This window comes from Chiloscyllium plagiosum, unplaced genomic scaffold (genome assembly GCF_037043375.1).
Source record: "Chiloscyllium plagiosum isolate Xiang-an unplaced genomic scaffold, Cpla_swu_hap1 HiC_scaffold_30, whole genome shotgun sequence".
In the NCBI taxonomy this organism is placed as follows: domain Eukaryota; kingdom Metazoa; phylum Chordata; class Chondrichthyes; order Orectolobiformes; family Hemiscylliidae; genus Chiloscyllium; species Chiloscyllium plagiosum.
This window is the reverse complement of record NW_028270168.1, coordinates 54,028,224-54,045,590: the sequence shown is the minus strand read 5'-3', so window position 1 is coordinate 54,045,590 and position 17,367 is coordinate 54,028,224. Positions and strand designations below refer to the sequence as shown.

General features: G+C 42.3%; 1 protein-coding gene across 1 annotated transcript in view; it reads right to left on the bottom strand.

Annotated features, from left to right (window-relative positions):
• Positions 1-17,367, bottom strand: part of kcnq4 (potassium voltage-gated channel, KQT-like subfamily, member 4) — a 789,375-nt gene that overhangs the window by 48,498 nt on the left and 723,510 nt on the right. The window lies entirely within an intron of this gene.

Genomic DNA, 17,367 nt, shown 5'->3' with positions numbered 1-17,367 from the left:
CTAAACTGCAGACAGGCTGTTTATCATGCTGCCCCATGTTCTAGGATGACCTTGACAGCCACCCTTGGTTTTCCAGAATACAGTTGGTTTTCATTTCTTGCAAGACATGATGGGACCATCCTGCCAACCAGAGATACAGAATATCTGGGAGAGACTTCTGGAACTCAAGGTCTCCTCACTCTCTGTATTTGTAGCTCAAATCTTACTATCTGTGATCACCCAACTATCCTGCAATCCAGCAAGTTCCATGGCCAACTCCTCTGCATGTATCAGTGCTTTAGTATCAATCACATCAGTTCTGGTCTCAGTTCTCTCCTTGCTGCTGTGGGCTTGCATGGGGTGCAGGAAGAATGAGGAACATTTGAGTTTCCACACAAAGGTCAACACAGCATATTTTTGTTGGACAGTGATGGTGCTCCCAAGTGTTTCCTTCATGCATTTATTGTCCAAGGACATGGAAAGAATGAGCAAAGGTAGACTACTGGTGCTATCCAGCTGTGGTTATCTACTTGGATGGTAGCTAAATCCCGAGAGTCCACAAATCATCACAAATGTGTAAATGACCAATCGAATCATTAAGATGGTTAATTTACTTCACTTTGCTGTCGAGTACAAAGTAACTCCTATTCGGTTTCATCAATAAACACAAAGACTTAAAACAGATTATGAAGTACAACTATACAAGCTTAAACTATCCTCTTTAAATCAAATTCACACACATTTATTCACAGATAGAACAGATGAGACAGAAAGCTCTGTATAAATGTCATGGGTGGAAAACTGGCTAAAGGAACAAATTCTGTGGATCCAAAGTCTAAACCACAAGGGTGGAATAAGGCGACTTTCTCATTATTCTTTTGGTTTTTGGCAACGATAGTATGTCGATTGCTCAACAATAGAAGATCCTTAATTCAGTAGTTCATCAGTTGGCCTAAGTCGGTGCTTGAGTTAAAAGTACTTTTTTTTTTAAGAGTTTGTGTGTATTTTATTTTCACTCACAGAGAGAGAGAGAGAGAGAGAGAGGCTGACTTTCCTTGTAGGTTTTCTGGAGGTCTATGTTAGACTGCACTTTCTCAGGTCTGACCAACTGCAACTTAAATTGTGAGGCAGATTTTTAACTCAAAGGCACCTGGTGACAGCTTGACCCATGAAAATATCAAATATAATTTCTACAAAAGTTGCACAACCTATGTAACCACTTTAAATTATTTTTTATTCAGTCTGTTCAGAGATGTCATTACACACCTCCTGGAGGAGGTGGTATTTGAACTCAGGCAATGACAGTGTCCCTACCTCTTGACTCAGAGGTAGGACCATGATCACTGGTCCACACCATGTGAACACCACACAATTTCACTATAACCTTCAAATTCTGAACAAAAACATACCTGGCATATTGTTTGCAACACAGCAGTGTTCAAACTTGCATTTTGCTCTAGCTTGCACCCCAACAAAAAGCCTTTAAATGTCTAATGAAGGCTGTATATAAATAGCACACATATCTGAATTCCAGTACCTTAAAAGTGAAGACCTGAGACAGTTGCTCATGACAGATATTTACAAAGAAAAGTCCAAATGGTTTAACTACCCCATGATATTTATGAATACTCTGAGAACTAAACTTTATTCATTCAAATCTACTTCCCAAGTACCAAGGATATTTTTTGACTTTGAGGAGGCAGTGGCAGAGGTAATGCCACTAGACTAGTTATACAGAACAACAGACTAATGTTCTGGGGACATGGGTTTAACTTCCATTATGGCAGTCAGTAATTCTAAATTCAACAAAAAAATCTGGAATTAAGAAAAGCTAGTCTAATGGTAACCATGTCTTTATCAGTTGGTGTAAATAAAAATCTATGGGGTGGCATGGTGGCACAGTGGTTAGCACTGCTGCCTCACAGCGCCAGAGACCTGGGTTCAATTTCCGCCTCAGGCAACTGTGTGGAGTTTGCACGTTCTCCCCGTGTCTGCGTGGGTTTCCTCTGGGTGCTCCGGTTTCCTCCCACAGTCCAAAAATGTGCAGGTTAAGTGAATTGGCCATGCTAAATTAGTGTTAGGTGAAGGGGTAAATATAGGGGAATGGGTCTTGGTGGGTTGCTCTTTGGAGGGTCGGTGTGGACTTGTTGGGCCGAAGGCCAGTTTCCACACTGTAAGTAATCTAGTTCACTAATTCCCTTTAGAAAAGGGAATCTGCTGTACTACCTGATCTTGCCTATATGTGACTGCAGACCCAAAGCAATGTGGTTGATATTGAACTACATCCAGCCAATTAGGGCTGAGAAGTAAATACTGGCCTGGTCAATGATATCCACATCTCACGAATGCTCAAGAAAAGAATTCTCTCTCCATAAATACATAATATTTCATGAAAAAACAAAAACTGGTTTTAGGATTGTGGAAACTTTACACGGAGAGCAAAGTTCAATCAAACATCCATTGCAGACTGCCCCCCCGCACCACTCAAGACAATATCCCTTAATAAACACGGGTTACTTTTACTCCATACCTTGCCTTTGTGAAGCCTGTTTTTCTTTCTTAATCTTGAATTTGAAATCTATTTTTTAAAATTTGTTTCCTGTTGCCCTTTTGAACCATCTCAGTAACATTGCTAATGGCTGACACCTCAGCCCTTACCCCCACAACCTCCATTCTGTAGGTAGTTGAAACAACTTTATCTGCTTTAAAATAGTTTTCTTATTCGCTGGACAGGTATTTAAGGGCATGATTGTGGAGCTGCTGATAAGCTTTAAGTCAGAATTTTGAGCGACTTGTATTACAAGTCAGCCCATTCTGAATGTGAAGGAATCAGTAGGTATTTACTAACAGTAATGAAGAGCCATTGTCTGGTATTGTAAGAATTAGAGAGCATGAAGAGAGAGACATACTGCTTCATTCCTCATCCTCCTCTGTCCCAATAAAATCTTGCTTCCTCTCTGCTTGTAAAAGATGTGAACAAAATCCACAAGTGTTTTCAATAATTTAAGGCTGAGCTGCTCACAAGCGTACACCCTTTCAATAACTGCTTTTGTGGGGTGTTCTAGACAGGAATGGAACCAAAGTCTTGCCTGAAAATGGGCCAAAAATTATATGTTAGGATTTGAAGACTTGCTACAGATATAGTGAGGTTGAGAAAGATGTGGCAACTTAGGAAAGATAATTGTTCTTTAAAGTAGTTAATGAGTTTTTAAAGTCAGTTATTGAATTGAACTGTATCTCAAATTTCACAGAGAGAGTGAAATGTGAGATAATGGGAAAGCCTGCCAGAAATTTTATTCCTGAATTGCACATTGATTTAGTGAATGTAATCAGATTTCACATTGTCATCTTCAAATTTACACGTGATCTTAATCAGCGAAATTAGAATCTAATGTAAGAAAGGGAAATCAGCCTGTACCCACAGGAACTATCCTTTGTACTTTCCTATAAAGTTCAATGTTGGTGCTCATTAAGTGACGGGTAGCAGTTGTTGAAAATCAACTGCAGTTTGCTTTCATCCAATTTCTACCTAAAGTAGTTAGAAATGTGCAGGCACATGGTTTTCCAGTCATAGTGTTTTTAGCTGATATTAACAGTGAACTCAACAATAACAGTTTACGTTTGCATATCACCTTCAACATAGTAAAATGTTCAATATTGCTTCACATGATTGATACTAAACTAGGCACAACTACAAACCATGTGAGGAAATATTAGTGATGGAATTCTAGAACTGTGGCAGCCATCAGTGTGGAGAAAGCAGGGATACATAAGTGACCGGGTTTAAAGGAGTGAAGATATAACTGAAGGTTGAGGGAGAGTACAGAGATCAGGAGGGGCGACGCTGCAGTGTGATTTGAAAACAAGGATCAAAACTTGAAATTGGCATTGTTGTGTCTGCTCTGATGAGTGCAAAGTGAAAAGGTTTGACAGCACATTCATTTTTGAGAAATGTAAATTCCATACCATCAAATGAATTTTGAGGCATCGGTTAACAAAGAGTCAATGTAAGAGTAAGCTGCACGGTTAGAGTGGGACTGAGATCAAGCAAGTAACTGAGAATGTCGAGCTAAGTGGTACTTCAACTGGTAAACTGTTGTAATTTTAATTATAGAGTAAAAGTCAGAATCAGATTTATAAACTATAACCTTAAAGGAAGTTTAATTATCAATCAAACATCTGAAATTCCTTGCCAGAATTCGGTGTCGATTACTGTAACAGAAAGTTAGGATTATTAGGGATTGTCTACAAATTGCTGGAAATTAAAAAAACAATTTTTTATAGCTGTTTTCTGATTTAATTGAGAAAGTTAGGACCTTGATAATAAGGTAATAAAACTAAAGGAAATAAAGCTAAGACTTAAAAGTCAGGTCTTGAGATACATAAGGCAAGGTGTTTGCATTGCAGGATGAGTGTTTGCAATGAAATAAATTAGTATTCTTTAAAATGAGTAAGTACCAAGCGTACTCTAAAAGAAAGTTATGAAGGCAGAGCTTGCACAATAGTATGCTCTGTCTGCACTATATGGAAAGTCATGGTCACATCCAGTAATCCTGACGATCACGTATGCAGGAAGTGTATCCAGTTGAGGCTACAGACTAACCATATTTCAGGGCTGGAATGGCAACTGTACTCACTGTGGCTTATCTACGATGCTGACATTATTATGGTCATTCAGTGAAGTGGTTACACCACACACCACAGGCAAAGACTCTAGGCAGAAAGGTGATGAGTAACCAGCAGGCAAAGTACAGGAAGGTAGATAGTGCAGAAAGCCATTGTAGTCGTCCCCTCTTTAACTTGGATATTACTTTGGATACTGTTGGGGAGAATAACTTTTTAGGGGATAGCAGCAGAAGCTAGGTCCATGGTGCTGCAGGTGGCTCTAATGCACAAGAGGAGAGGAAGAAGAATGGCAGGGCCATAGTGATAGGGGAGTCAATCATAAGGGTAACAGACAGGCGTTTCTGTGACCACAAAGAAAGCACAGGATGGTGGCTGATGTCAGAATCAAGGATGTCTTAGAGAGACTGCAGGGCTTTCTGAAGAGTGTTGTTAAAGATAAAAGGATATACCAGATAAACACATGTAGGAGGGAGGGATTCAGATTCCTGGAGAGGAAAACAAAGATGAGAAATGAAAGACAGAAAGGTAAGAAGCAAAAGTGGAAGACAGAAGAAATATGGGAGCAAAACAAATGGGGCCATAGGGCAAAATACAACAAGATGATTAAGAAGGTTAATTAGACAATCTAAAGGGACAGTGCCTTAATGCATGAAATATTCACAATAACTTGGATGAATTAGCAGTGCAAACAGATATAAATGATTATCTTTGAGTTGCCATTACAGAGACATGGCTGCAAGGTGACCAAGAATGGGAACTGAACATTCAAGGGTATTCATTGTTTGGGATGGACAAACCAAAAGGGAAAGAAGTTGGAGGAGCATTGTTAGTAAATGAAAAATCAATGTAATAGTGAGGAAGGATATTTGCTTGGAAAACCATGATGTGGAAGATATAAAAGGATGGAGATAAGAAGCACCTTATTATTGAGATCATTGTAAGGGGTTGTCCAGAGGATCCCAAATAGTAATGGAGATATAAGGGAAGACATTACACAAGAAATCAGAGATGCATGCCATAAGGATATAACTGTAAACATGCGTGAGTTTAATTTACATACAGATTGGATAAACCAAACTAACAATGATATTGTGGAGGAGGATTTCTTGGACTTCATACGTCATTTTTTTTTGATCAACACATTAAAGACCCAACCTGAGAACAGGCTGCTCTTTGTACAAACTTACAGTAAAGGGATTCCAAAGACTCACAAAAATATTTTCTCATCTATGTTTTGAATGGCCAACCCCTTATTTTTAAATCATGGAATCATAGAATCCCTACAGTGTGGAAGCAGACCATTTGGCCCAACAAGTCCACACTTACCCTCTGAAGAGCAACCTACCCAGACTCATTCTCCTACCCTATTCCCCTAACACCTAACCTACACATCCCTGAACACTACGGGCAATTTAGTGTGGCCAATTCACTTAACCTGCACATCTTTGCATTGTGGGAGGAAACCTGAGCACCTGGAGGAAACCCATGTTCTAGATTCTTCCACAAGAGAAAATATCCTTTCAACATCTGCCCAGTAAAGTCCTCTCAGAATCAATGAAGTCACTTCAGACTCTTCTAAACACCAGACGATATAGGCCTAGCCTGTCTAGCCTTTCCTCATAAGGCAATCTTCCCATTCCAGGCATTAGTGTAGAAAAGCTTCTCTGAACTGCTTCGAACACATTAACAATCTTCTATGAGTAAGGCACATAGTCTCACCAACATCCTGGATAAATGAAGCACTGGGTACTGTGCAATGAGAAGGAATTAATTAACAATCTTCTTATGCAGGGTCCCTTGGGGAAACAGTGACCATAATATGATAGAATTCTTCATTAAGATGGAAAGTGAAATTGGTGAATACGAAATGAGGGTCCTGAATCTAAATAAAGGGAATTACAACTTTAGATGTTTCAGGCATGTTAGAGAGGGGTGTAAAAGGGTTGGAGGAGTTACATTACTGATTTAGGAGAATGTCACAGCTGCACAAAGAGAGATATCATGAAAGGCTCATCCAACAAACAAGGCTGAATAGTAGAACTCAAGAATAAGAAAGGTGCAATCACAATGATGGGGTTATACTATAGGCCCCAATAGTCAGTCGAAGATAGAGGCAAAGATCATGTAAGTAGATTATGGAAATATGTAAAAACAATAGGGTTGTTGTAGTGCATGATTTTAACTTCACCAATATTGACTGGAACTCCCTAAGTGCTAAGGACTTAGATGGGGAAGAATTTACTGGGTCCATTTATTAGGGCCTGTACTAACCCTCGTAATGGCGAATGAGCCTGACCAGGTAATGGCAGTTTGAATAGGAGTGCATTTTAGGAAAATGATCATAATTCCACAAGTTTTAAGATAGTTATGGATACAGATAAGGGTCTGGATTAGTGGTGCTGGAAGAGCACAGCAGTTCAGGGAGCATCTGAGGAGCAGTAAAATCAACGTTTCAGGCAAAAGCCCTTCATCAGGAATACAGGCAAAGAACCTGATGGGTGGAGAGATAAGTGAGAGGAGGGTGGGGGTGGGGAGAAAGTAGCATAGAGTACAATAGGTGAGTGGGGGAGGGGATGAAGGTGATAGGTCGGGGGGAGAGTGGATAGAGGAGATCTGCCACCCACAGCTTCCAACCTCATAGTCCAGGAACCTCACACTGCCCGGTTCTACCTCCTTCCCAAGATCCACAAGCCTGACCACCCTGGTCGACCCATTATCTCAGTATGCTCCTGCCCCACTGAACTCATTTCTACCTACCTCGACACTGTCCTATCCCCCCAGTCCAGGAACTCCCCACATACGTCCGAGACACCACCCACGCCCTCCATCTCCTCCAAGACTTCTGTTTCCCCGGCCCCCAACGCCTCGTCCTTACCATGGATATCCAATCCCTCTACACCTCCTTCCACCATGACCAGGGCCTCCAAGCCCTCCATTTTCTCCTCTCACGACGTCCCCAACAGTACCCTTCCACCGACACTCTCATTCGTTTGGCCGAACTGGTCCTCACCCTTAACAATTTCTCCTTCGAATCCTCCCACTTCCTCCAGACCAAAGGGGTAGCCATGGGCTCACGTATGGGCCCCAGCTATGCCTGTCCCTTTGTTGGCTACGTAGAACAGTCGATCTTCCATAATTACACCGGCACCACTCCCCACCTCTTCCTCCGCTACACTGATGACTGCATTGGCACCACCTCGTGCTCTCGCGAGGAGGTTGAGCAATTCATCAACTTCACCAACACATTCCACCCTGACCTTAAACTTACCTGGACCATCGCTGACACCTCCCTCCCCTTCCTGGACCTCTCCATCTCCATTAATGACGAACGACTTGATACCGACATTTTTTACAAACCCACTGACTCCCACAAGCTACTTGGATTACACCTGTTCCCACTCAACCTCCTGCAAAAATGCCATCCCATATTCCCAATTCCTCCGCCGTATCTGCTCCCAGGAGGACCAGTTCCACCACAGAACACACCAGATGGCCTCCTTCTTTAGAGACCGCAATTTCCCTTCCCACGTGGTTAAAGTTGCCCTCCAACGCATCTCGTCAGGCAGCATCCAAGGAACAGGAGAATCGACGTTTTGGGCATAAGCTCTTCTTCAGGAATGGCCTGAAGAAGGGCTTATGCCCAAAACGTCGATTCTCCTGCTCCTTGGATGCTGCCTGACCTGCTGCGCTTTTCCAACAACACATTTTCAGCTCTGATCTCCAGCATCTACAGTCCTCACTTTCTCCTCCAACGCATCTCGTCCACATCCCGCACCTCCGCCCTCAGACCCCACCCCTCCAACCGTAACAAGGACAGAACGCCCCTGGTGCTCACCTTCCACCCTACCAACCTTCGCATAAACCAAATCATCCACCGACATTTCCACCACCTCCAAACAGACCCCACCATCAGGGATATATTTCCCTCCCCACCCCTTTCCGCCTTCCGCAAAGACCGTTCTCTCTGTGACTACCTGGTCAGGTCCACGTCCCCCCTACAACCCACCCTCCCGTCCTGGCACCCTCTTCTGCCACGGCAGGAATTGCAAAACCTGCGCCCACACCTCCTCCCTCACCTCCATCCAAGGTCCTAAAGAAGCCTTCCATATCCATCAAAGTTTTACCTTCACATCCACTAATATCATTTATTGTATCCGTTGCTCCCAAAGCGGTCTCCTCTACATTGGGGAGACTGGATGCCTCCTAGCAGAGCGCTTTAGGGAACATCTCTGGGACACCCGCACCAATCAACCACACCACCCTGTGGCCCAACTCCCCCTCCCACTCTGCCGAGGACATGGAGGTCCTGGGCCTCCTTCACCGCCGCTCCCTCACCACCAGACGCCTGGAGGAAGAACGCCTCATCTTCCGCCTCGGAACACTTCAACCCCAGGGCATCAATGTGGACTTCAACAGTTTCCTCATTTCCCCTTCCCCCATCTCACTCCAGTTCCAAACTTCCAGCTCAGCACTGTCCCCATGACTTGTCCAACCTGCCTATCTTCTTTTCCACCTATCCATTCCACCCTCCTCCCCCCGACCTATCAATTTCATTCCCTCCCCCACTCACCTATTGTAATCTATGCTACTTTCTCCCCACCCTCACCCTCCTATCACTTATCTCTCCACCCTTCAGGCTCTCTGCCTTTATTCCTGATGAAGGGCTTTTGCCCAAAACATCAATTTTACTGCTCCTCGGATGCTGCCTGAACTGCTGTGCTCTTCCAGCACCACTAATCCAGACTCTGGTTTCCAGCATCTGCAGTCATTGTTTTTACCTATGGATACAGATAAGAGTGGTCATCATATGAAAGTGCTAAATTGGGGGAAGGCTAATTACAATAGACAGGAACTAGAGAAATTAGATTGGGGCAGTTGAAGATAAATTCTGGTCTGGCACGTGGAAGACTTTTAAAGGCCAATTGATCAGAGTGCAGGACCAGCATGTTCCTGTGAGGATGAAAGATAAGGATTGAAAGAGTCAGTCACCCTGAATAGCAAGAGATATTGAAAGTTTAGTCAAAAAGAGAAAGGAAGCATATTTAGGGTTTAGGAAACTGAAATCAGACAAGGCATTTGAGGAATATAATGAAAGTCGGAAAGAACTTAAACAAGGAATTAGGAGCCATCAAAGAAGTCCTTGGCAAAAAGGATTAAAGAGAATCCCAAGACATTTTATACATGTTTTGGGACAAGAATAGCTTGGGAAAGGATGACAATGACAAACAGAAAATTTATGCATGGAGCTAGAGGAAGTGGATGAAGTTTTTAATGAGTAACTGGTAATCACATCAGTATTAACCAAAGAGAAGGACATAGACAATGGTAAGATTGGGGATGAGTATATGGGTATGCTAGGGCATATTGATGTTAAGAAGGAGGTGGTGTTGGGTGTCTTGAAAAGCATTAAGGTAGTTCCAAGTCCCTAGGGCTTGATGGAATCTATCTCAGGATACTAAGTGAGGCAACGGGAAAACTACTGTGCTCTTGACAGAGATCTTTGTATCCTCTTTAGCTGCTGGCAATGCCCCAGAAAATAGCCAATGTTGTTCATTTGTTGAAGAAGGGAAACAGGGATAATCCAGGAAAATAGGCCGGTGAGCTTTACATCAGTGATAGGAAAACTATTGGATAAGATTCATAGGGACAGGATTTACTTGCCTTCAGAAAAGAATGTACTTACTAGTGATAGTCAGCATGGCTTTAAATAGCAATGTCTCTTCCTCACCCCAGTCGGGAATGGCTTACCCCTTATTCTTAGACTGTGACCCCTGATTCTAAACTTCTTCAACATCAGCAACATTCTTGCCTTTCCTTGCCTGTTCAGTCCCTTCAGGATTTTGTATGTTTTTATAAGATCCCCCTCGCATTCTTCTAAGCTCCAGTGAGCTTAAGCCCAATTGATCCACTCTTACTTCATATGTCAGTCCTGCCATCCTAGGAATCAGTCTGGTGAATCTACGCTGGACTCCCTCAATAACAAGAATGTCCTTCCTCAGACTAGGAGACCAAAACTGCCCATAATACTGAAGGTGTGGCTTCACTAAGGTCCTGTATAACTGCAGTAAGACATCCCTACACCCCTGCTCAAATCCTGTCACAATGACAGCCAGTAGCTTTCCTCACCACCTGCTGGACCTGCACACTAACCTTCAGCGACTGTTCCACCATGGAGCAGGTGGGTACTGCAGATGTTGGAAATTAGAGTCAAGGAATCCTGATGAAGGGCTTTTGCCCAAAACTTCAATTTTCCTGCTCCTTGGATGCTGCCTGACCTGCTGTGCTTTTCCAGCACCACTCTAATCTTGACTGTTCCACCATGACACCCAGGTCTCACCACCTCACCTTTTTCTAAACTTCCACCATTCAGGTAAAAATCTGCCTTCCTTTTTTTCCATCAAAGTGGATAACCTCATATTTATCCACATTATACTGCATTTACCAAGTATTTGCCCACTCACCCAGCCTATCCAAGTGATCCTTGCATCAACTTAGGAGTCAAGTGATATTATGGAGGTGGAAGTAGCATTTCTTCCTGATAGGATGGATATATAACTGGAAATTATTTTTTTATTATTGTCACATGTATTTAGGTACAGTGAAAAGTTTTATTTTGCGTGCAGTACAGGCAGATCATACCATATAAAGATTATAGCGTGATAGAACAGAGCAAAGGTGCAAAATTACGGCTGCAAAGAAGGTATACAAAAAGCAAGATTGACGTTAGATTTGAAATTTGACATGTCCATTCAGAAGTTCAACAAAAGCAGGGAAGAAGTTGTTCTTGAACTTGTCAGTACGTGTTTAAGCTTGTGTATCTTTTGCCTGACAGAAGAGGTTGGAAGAGGTTATAACCAGGGTGGGAGGGGTCTTTGATGGTGTTTTGGCTGCCTTTCCGAAGCAGCGAGAAGTGTAAATGGAGACAATGGATGGAAGGTTGGCTTGTGTGATGGACTGCGCTGTGTTCACAAACAAATCTTGAAGTCATTTTGGACAGGGAATTTGCAACAGTCTGATTCAACTGCAGACGTAAGAAAATTAGTTTTTAGGTGAGTGACCATTCATCCCAGGTGATGTGCTGCCAGAACAGCTTTGTTCAGTATTTTTGAAGTTTGATCTTTGCCTACATGCAGTACAACAGATCGTAACCTCTTGTTCAATGCCAAGCTAGGCTTCTCAGCTAACACCTTTGTCACCCAGTTTCACTTGTGTCTTTCTCCCTTTCTACCTCAGTCCACCTGCTCTTGGCCAGCCTCCAATAGCTTCACTACCTGTTAACTTCAGATCATCCAAAAACCTTCTGCCCTAATCTGTGCAAACTTTGCTTGTCAATCAGTCCTTACTGTTCTACATTTGTAGGGGCTCCTCAAGGTCTCAATTTTAAAATTCCTATTGTGCTTTTGATAATAAAGAACAATACAGCACAGGAACAGGCCCTTTGGCCTTCCAACTCTGTCTTTCTATACCAAAACTGTCTTCACTTACAGGATCCATTTCCCTCTATTCCCCTCCTATTCCACCGTGGGCGGCACGGTGGCACAGTGGTTAGCACTGCTGCCTCACAGTGCTACAGACCCGGATTCAATTCCTGCCTCAGGCAACTGTCTGTATGGAGTTTCACATTCTCCCTGTAACTGTGTGGGTTTCCTCCAGGTGCTCCGATTTCCTCCCACAGTCCAAAAATGTGCAGGTTAGGTGAATTGGCCATGCTAAATTGCCCGTAGTGTTAGGTGAAGGGGTAAATGTAGGGGAGTGGGTCTTGGTGGGTTGCTCTTTGGAGGGTTGGTGTGGACTTGTTGAGCCGAAGGGCCTGTTTCCACACTGTAGGTAATCTAATCTAATGTATTCATCCAGGTGCTTCTTGAATGCTGCCATTGTGTCTGCTTCCACCACCTCCTCTGGTAATGTGTCCCAGGCACTCACCACCCTTTGTGTGAAAAATTTGTTTCATACATCTCTTTTAAACTTCACCCCTTGCAATTTGTACCTGTGTCCCCTAGTAATTGATCCCTCCACCCTGGGAAAAAGCCTCATACCTTCCATTCTATCCATGCCATTCACCATCTTACAAACTACTATTAGGTTGCCCCTCAACCTCCTACGTTCCAGTGAAAACAAATCTAGTTTATCCAACCTTTCTTCATAGCTAAAACCCCCCATATCATGCAACATTCTGGTAAACCTTTTCTGCACCCTCTCCAAAGCATCCACATTCTTCTGGTTGTGTGGTGACCAGAATTATACACAATATTTCAATTGTAGCCTAACTAAAGTTCTATAAAGCTGTAGCAGAACTTGTTTACCTTATACTCAATGTCCCTTCTAATGAAGGCTGGCATGCCACAAGCCCTTTCTACTATCTTATCTACCTGCGCTACCACCTTCAGTGATCTGTGGACTTGCACACCCAAATCATTCACTGTATAATTTTTATTTGACCTTCCAAAATGCATCACCTCACATTTGGGATTAAACTCCTTCTGCCAATTTTATTGTCCCTGAGAATCTTTTCCAATAATTTCCCTGTCACTGACATCAGACTCACAGGCCTGTAATTTCCAGGATTCTCCCTGCTACCCTTCTTAAACAATGGGACAACATTGGCTATTCTCCAGTCCTCTGGGACCTTACCTGTGGTCAAAGAGGATACAAAGATGTCTGTCAATACTCCAGCAATTTGTTCTCTTGTCTCCCTTAATATTCTGGGGTATATCTACCTTAATAATTTTTAAGACGCACAACACCTCTTCCTTTTTAACAGCAACTTGGCTTAAAAACTTAGAAACTCGACACTTCATCACCAATCCTTCTTTGGTGAATACCGACACAAAGTATTTGTTTCGTTTTCACCCATCTCTTCTGGTTACCTCCTTTGTCCTTGAGTGGACCAACCCTTTACCTGGCTATTCTTTTGCTTTTTATATAGGATTCTCTTTAACCTATTTGCTAATAACTTTTCATGACCCCTTTTAGCTCTTCTAATTGCTTAAGTTCTTTCCTACTGTCCTTATATACTTCAAGGGCTTCATCAGTTCCCATTCTCCTGGACCTTGTGTATGCTTCCTTTATCTTTCTGACCAAGGTCATAACATCCCTGGTCATCTAGAGTTCACGTAACTTGCCATAACCTATCCTTCACTCTTGCAAGAATGTACTGCTCCTGAAATCTTATCAACTGCCGTTTGAAATACTCCCACATGTCTGACGTAGATTTACCCTCAAACAGCAACCTCCAATCAAAATTCTCCAGTTTTTGCCTAATATTGTTGCAGTTGGCCTTCCCCCAGTTTAACACCTTTACCTGAGGACTATTGCTATTCCTATCCTGAGTATCTTAAAACTCACGGTATCCGGACACAACGCCCAAAATACTTCACTGAAATTTCATTCACCTGGCTGGGCTTATTTCCCAAAACCAAACCCAGTATATCTCCTTCCTTGGTGGGACTGTTTACATGTTGAGTCAAGAATCCCTCCTGAATGGTCTTTGCAAATTCTGCCCCTTGATCCTGTCCTTCCATATTTCCGTAAATTTTGGAGTATAACAACAAATCCCTGTTCCTCTGATTCAGATCTTTACACATTCTCTCTGCTTTCACTTTGGCATCTTTGCGTCACTGAGGTCCAAGTATTTAAAATACTTAAATGAGTTGACAGATGCAGAGAGGATTTTTCCTCTGGCGTTGAATCTAGAACTAGTTCATTATTCAAAATCAAAAGGAACTTTTCGTACAAGTGATAATGGAATGTGGATGTCTCTCAACAAAAAAGCCTGTAGACGCTGGGGCCAATTAAAATTAGAGCAGCTGAGATTTACAATATTTCTGTTGCATTAAGATACTTGGAATCCAGAAACAAAGGCAGTCTATTCGATTTGTCGAATTATTCTGCTTTGATTTAATTAAGTGGTAGAACAGGTCCAAAGAGCTGAATGCCTCCTCCTCCTCTTATGTTCCTACATTCTGACATTGCCCCTTTCAAATTTCCCTCTGTCTCTCTCCACCTTATCTTATTGTGTCAAGCATTTAATTGCCACTTCCAAGGCCTTTCTTAAAATGGAGATCTAGTCATTAACTGTCAGAGAGTCATAGAGTTATACAGTCTGAAAACAGATTCTTCAGTTCAACTCACCTATGTTGACCAGATATGCTAAATTAATCTAGTCCCACATGCAAGCATTTGGCCCATATCCTCTAAACCCTTCCTATTCATGTACACCAAGACACCTTTTAAATGTTGATAAAGCCCAGACAGAGTTTGAGGGACTAGCTTACACCTTCTAAAAGAATCTCCTTCAAAATTAACAAAATAGCCAACTGATAGTTTAGAAACAATCCTGGCGAGACAGTGTTCAAAGTGGACTCAGAAGATGATGGTTGAGGCATGTTTTTCCAACTGAAAGTTTGTGTCCAGTTGAGTCCCACAGGGGTCAGTGCTGGGGCCCTTGCTATTTGTGGTATTTATAAATATTTTAGACTTGAATGTAGAAGGGCTGATTAGTAAGCTTGCAGATGATATAAAAATTGGTAGGGTGGTAAATATTGAGGTGGATAGCCTTAAACGACAAGAGGATATAGATGGACTGATCAGTGGCAAATGGAATTTAATCCAGATAAATGTGAAGTGATGCACTTGGTCAGGGCAAATAGGCAAGGGAACAGATGATGAATGTTAAGACTCTGCGAAGCACTTAAGACCAGAGGGACCTTTGTGTGTATGTATACCAGTCCCTTTTAGAGAAGGTGAATAAAATGTTTAAGAAGGCATATGGGACATTTGCCTTTATTAAACAAGGCACAGAGTTTAACAACAGGGAGGTTATACTGGAATTATATAAAATATTAGTTAGGCCACAGCAAGAGAATTGTGTTCCGTTCTGGAATTTGTAGTATTGGAGGGATGTTAGCACTGAGAGGCTGGACAGGAGATTTACCACGATGCTTAGGTTCTCACTTTTTCTTCCATTCTATGTTCTTAACTGGGCTCGAGACTTCTACTTATAAAGAGATATTGGACAGACTGGGGTTGTTCTTCGAGCGTAGGAGATTGAGAGAAGACATAATTAAGATGTATAAAATTATGAGGGCAGAGATAGGATGGACAGGAAGAAACCTTTCCCCTTGATGGAGGGATCAATGACTGGGGACTGAGATTGAAGTTAGGTGTAGAAGGTTTAGAGGAGATGTGAGGAGAAACTTTTTTACCCAGAGGGTGGCGGAAATCTGGAACTCGCTGCCTATAAGGGTAATAGAGGCAGAAACCCCATAACATTTAAGAAATATTTAGGTGTGCACTTGTGATGCCAAGCTGCTAATTGCCTCTGCCTTAATGATGAGCTAGGGTTGAGGAAGACCTGTGAACCCACAAAGACACTTAACTGATAATAGAAGGTACTTCTCAACTGACCTGAAGATTGACTTATAACCCAATAATCTAAATTTGCTCCAAAAAGCATTTATTTCCAGCAATTAGAGCTTTGTAATTTTAAATACAATACTTAGAACATCGAACATTACAGCGCAGTACAGGCCCTTCAGCCCTCGATGTTGTGCCGCCCTGTGAAAACAATCCATTGCCCATCTAACGTACACTATTCCATTCTCATCCATATGTCTACCACTGACCATTTAAATGCGCTTAAAGTTGGCGCGTCTACTGCTATTGCAGACAGTGCATTCCATGTCTCACTACTCTCTAAGTAAAGAAACTACCTCTGACATCCCTCAATTTAAAGCTATGTCCCCTCATGCTAGCTATTGCCATCTGAGTAAAAAGGCTCTCACTGTTCACCTTATCTAACCCTCTGATTATCTGATTTGTCTCAATTAAGTCACCTCTCAACCTTCTTCTAACGAAAACAGCCTCAAGTCCATCAGACTTTCCTCATAAGACCTTGTCTCCATACTAGGTAGCATCTAGTAAATCTCCTCTGAACCCTTTCTAAAGCTTCCACATCCTTCCTATAATGCGGTGACCAGAACTATATACATTACTCAAAGTGCAGCTGCACCAGTGTTTTGTACAGCTGCATCATGACCTCAGGGTTCAGAAGCACAATCCCTCTCCCAATAAAAGTTAACACACTGTATGCCTTCTTAACAACCCTATCAACCTGGGTGGCAACGTTCAAGGACCTGGACACTGAGATCTCTCTGCTCATCTACACTACGCAAGAATCTTACCATTAGCCTAGTACTCTGCATTCCTGTTACTCCTTCCAAAGTAAATGATTTTGCACTTTTCTATATTAAACTCCATTTGCCACCTCTCAGCCCAGCTTTGCAGCTTATCTATGTCTCTCTGTAACCTACAACATCCTTAGTCATTATCCACAACTCTACTGACCTTCGTGTCATCCGCAAATTTACTAACCGATCCTTCTATGCCCTAATCCAGGTCATTTATGAAAATGACAAACAGCAGTGGACCCAACAGATCCTTGCGTTACACCACTAGTAACTGAACACCAGGATGAATATTTCCCATCAACCACCACCCTCTGTCTTTTTTCAGCTAGCCAATTTCTGGTCCCAGCTGCTATAAATCACCCTCAATCCCATGCCTCCGTATTTTGTGCAAGAGCCTGCTGTGGGGAACCTTATCAAACACCTTACTGAAATAAACTTAATCACAGTTACAACTTACATCAGAACACAGTATGTATTTCTATCACAGGAGATCTGTTAGTAATGGTGCAAATATCTTCATCTCCCTCTCATACCAGAGTTAACTCTGGACCTGTCACATTTAATACAAAATATA